Source organism: Prosopis cineraria, unplaced genomic scaffold (assembly GCF_029017545.1).
Source record: "Prosopis cineraria cultivar Desert tree isolate PC_DT_omini unplaced genomic scaffold, ASM2901754v1 PC8, whole genome shotgun sequence".
Classification (NCBI taxonomy): domain Eukaryota; kingdom Viridiplantae; phylum Streptophyta; class Magnoliopsida; order Fabales; family Fabaceae; genus Prosopis; species Prosopis cineraria.
The window spans coordinates 35,277,763-35,282,117 of record NW_026555339.1 but is presented as its reverse complement, the minus strand read 5'-3'; positions in this window follow the sequence as shown (position 1 = coordinate 35,282,117).

Here is a 4,355-nt window from a genome sequence, read left to right as displayed (position 1 = left end):
AAAAGAATATTCTTCTTCCATTCAATATTATAAGACATTTTTAATTGAATTATACCCTCAACATGTTAGTTAATTATCTTTAAAACTACACACTCTTTTCATATTTACCCTTGTTTAATAAGTTGTCTTAATTATAAAATCTTATTAATCGCACCCCTAATTATTGGTATTTTTATAAAAACATCATTAGTTACACCTTGAAACACTTATATATTTTAACATCTTATCTCAAAAGAAAAACCGTATATTTTTGAACGAAAGAAGTGTGTATAATTATGCATAACATAAATATGAATTGCTATATATACTAATCAAATTTGTATTATTTGTTTCAGGATAGGAAGTTTGACAATTTCACAACATATTTAAAGCTAATTAAATGTATGAAAGTTGGAATATTGAGTTATAATCAGTCAAAGTTTAGAAATTAAATTGTGATTGAGTTGAAATTTTAGAGATCACATGATTAATTTTTTCTAAAATTAACCACCATTTATTTTTTAATCAATTATGAAAAAGACATTTAAAATCAATATTTGTGAAGTTTGATTAACTACTGAATCCATCATTGATTTAAAAGACACTTTTTAATTACAAGTGAGAATTATAGTCTTTGAAATTTTAATAATTTGATATCTTTATTTATCATTTTCCCCCTTTTCTTTTGACTTTCAATGGGGTTTTGAATCCTAAGAATTGATCAGATGACCAAGAAAAGCACCCAAAAAAAAAATTAAAGGAGATTGTGGGTAAGCCCAACAATTACTAACACTACAAAAAAAATGACTTTCAACGGCGACTTTCAGCAGTGACACTAAAAAGTCGTCGCTGAAAGTCACACTTTCAGCGGCGACACTAAACATCGCTGCTAAAAGTCACACTTTTAGCAGCGACAAGATATAGTCACCGCTGATTGTTAGACTTTCAGTGGCAACTTTTACGGTCGTCGCTGAAAGTTGACTTTCAGCGGCAACTTTTTAGTGTCGCCGCTGATTGTCAGTATTTTTTAATTCTTTTAAAAAAATTATGTTGCAAGCTTCAGCGGTGACATAAAAGTCGCCGTTGAAAGTGGACTTTCAGCAGTGACTTTTTAGTGTTGCTGCTGATTGTCAGCATTTTTTATTTCTTTTAAAAAAAATTATATTGCAAGCTTCAGTGGCGACATAAAAGTCGCCACTGATTGTCAGCATTTTTTAATTCTTTTAAAAAAATTATATTGCAAGCTTCAGCGGTGACATAAAAGTTGACATTTGATGTCGCTACTGAAAGTCACACTTTCAGTGGCGACTTTTACTGTCACCGCTGAAAGTTGAGAATTAGCGGCGACTTTTTAGTATCACCGTTGATTGTCAACATTTTTTATTTCTTTTAAAAAAATTATGTTGCAAGCTTCAGCGGCGACAATAAAAAGTCACAGCTAAAAGTAGACTTTCAGCGGCAACTTTTTAGTGTCACTGCTGATTGTCAGCATTTTTTTGTATTTTCAAAATTAGATTAAAGTATTTTTCATAGGAAAGAATATATTTTTTTAACCAATTTCATGATGTTCTTTTTATTTAAATTTTAATTTATTTTCATTTCCATTTATTTAACCAAGTTGTATGTATGTATACATGTATGCATAGATACACATACATATGTTTTAATATTACAAGTGGAGAGAGGTTTATATTAAGAGATAGAGAAGGAGCCATTTAACTCAATGCCTGCAAAATCAAAAGTCTTCTAATTTTATAGAAGTTTAGAAAAATCATGGTTAAATTAGCTCTTTTGATTTGCTTCACTTAATTACCTTTTTTTTTGGCTTAAATTATTTTTTGACAAGATTTAACTCTTGTCTTTCTTTTGCTTTTTCTTTTTCTTCTTTTGTCATATTTGTTTTTCACCCGTGATTTCTTGTATCTTTTTCTATTTAAAAAAAAATTTGGATATTCTGCACAAATATCTCTTTCAAATTTTTCTCTTATTAATTTATTCTATTTTCTATTTTTGAGATTTCTATTTGTTCTTCAATTCTTTTATAATGTATTTCTTTATTTCTACCTCTTCTACTTTTCTTTCAGGTTCACTATTTCTATTTGGCTATAGACTAGAACTCTTAAGACTTATCTTATTCTTCTTTTTTAACTTAGATCCTAATATCTTATCGAACCATCTCATATTTCTATTTCTACAAGTTTGATTTTTTATTGATATTGTTCTTCTTTGGCTTAATAGGAACACCACTGCCTAATTTTCCTATTCTTTCACAGGATTTTTAAATATTATATTTCTTGAATATTCTCTGTTTGTTACTAAACTTACTTGGCAATATCATTTTTTTTATAAGTTACATGTGATATTATGTTCATGTATCTTTGTTGATTTATTTTAATAGGGGTGTTATCTATTTCATTTTCTATATTTTCTTCTGCTTTTATTTTACTAGTTATAACGAAGAACAATAAATTCTACTATTTTAACATATGGACAAATAATTAATATTATAAAACCTTTAGAAAAGATAATTTTAAAAAATATAAAATAGAAATAGTTTGTTATAAATGTGAAAGATTTGGCCATTTTTATAATTTTTTTTTAAATTATGTTGCAAGTTTCAACGGCAACACTAAAAAGTCACGACTGAAAGTCGACTTTTAGCAGCGACTTTTTAGTGTCGCCGCTGATTGTCAACATTTTTTATTTGTTTTAAAAAAATTATATTGCAAGTTTCAGCGGCGACCTAAAAGTCGCGGCTGAAAGTCGACTTTCAGCGGCGACCGTTTAGTGTCGCCACTGATTGTCAACATTTTTTAATTCTTTTAAAAAAATTATGTTGCAAGCTTCAGCGGCGACATAAAAGTCACCGCAGTGGTGACTTTTAGTGTCGTTGCTCATTGTTAGCATTTTTTAATTTTTTTAAAAAAATTATGTTGCAAGCTTTAGTGGCGACTTGAAAGTCGCCGCTGAAAATAGACTTTTAGCGACGACTTTTTAGTGTTGCCACTGATTGTCTGCATTTGTATAATTTTTTTACTAATATATAATCATCAGTATTTTCACTATTTATTCTTAGATATTTTTTATATTATAATTATAAATATGAATATTAAAATAAATAATATAACAACCTCAAGAAGTAAAAAAATTAAAATAAATAATACAAATTATATTGTATCAATTATATTTATAGTTTACTTTAAACAAAATAAATAATATAATTTATAATTTTATAAATTGAAAGAATTAATTGAAGTATTTAAGGATAGTAATGATATTTTATAATATTTAATATTTAATATATATGTGTGTTTATATAGTTTAATAATATGTGTGTGTATATATATATATATTTAATTATGCAATAATAGACTACAGGTTCATTCCAGCTCAGTGGCAAAATGGTTGGACACAAAAGAAGGAGGTCACAGGTTCAAACCTTGGAGGAAACAACTTTCAAAATGAAAATATAAATTGATGACATGATGACACATGGCGTGTGGTGAGAGCGACACATGGAGAGTGACATGGGGCCACGTGGCGTGAGGTGAGGGCAACACATAGAGGATGACATAGCGACACGTGGTGCAAGGTGGGGCCTTACGTGGAGGTGACATGGCACCACGTGGCGTGAGGTGGGGCGCCACGTGGATGGTGATGTGGTGCCATGTGTGTAAGTAAACCAACATTACTTTTCAACGACAACTTTTTGGTAGCTTTAGCGGCGACAAAATATAGTTGCTACTGATTGTTAGACTTTCAACGGTGACTTTTACTGTCACCGTTGAAAGTTGAGAATCAGCGGTGACTTTTTAGTGTCGCCACTGAAAGTTGACTTTCAGCGGCGACAAAAATAGTCACCGCTAATGCGTGGTTTCTGTGGCGACAATTGTCGCTGCTGATTCTCAACTTTCAGCGGCAACTTTTATTATCGCCGCAGATTGAATTAGCAACAAGAGCTTTCACGGCCACATTGTAGCGACTTTTTGTCACCGCTAAAAACTTTTAGGGGTGACTTTTTGACTTTCGGCAGCAACAAATGTCGCCGCAGATTCTCAACTTTCAGCAACGACTTTTTTTGTTGCCACAGATTGAATCAGTGATAGAAGCTCTCGCGGCGACATTGTGGCGACTTTTTGACTTTCAGCGATACCATGCACAACTTTAGACCATACAGCCAACAATGCTATTATTATTCATGACGACTGAGTCCCACCCAAGAAGCAACCTAATGGGACAGTTGGACTTCCCTCTCATTCAACCTCTACCAATCACACTTTCGACCAAATTACCCTACAACCTAAACCACCAAACCTTAAAGCAACTCTTGTGGACATAAACTGTATACTGGGCTTCATGTCCATAATTTAAGAAAT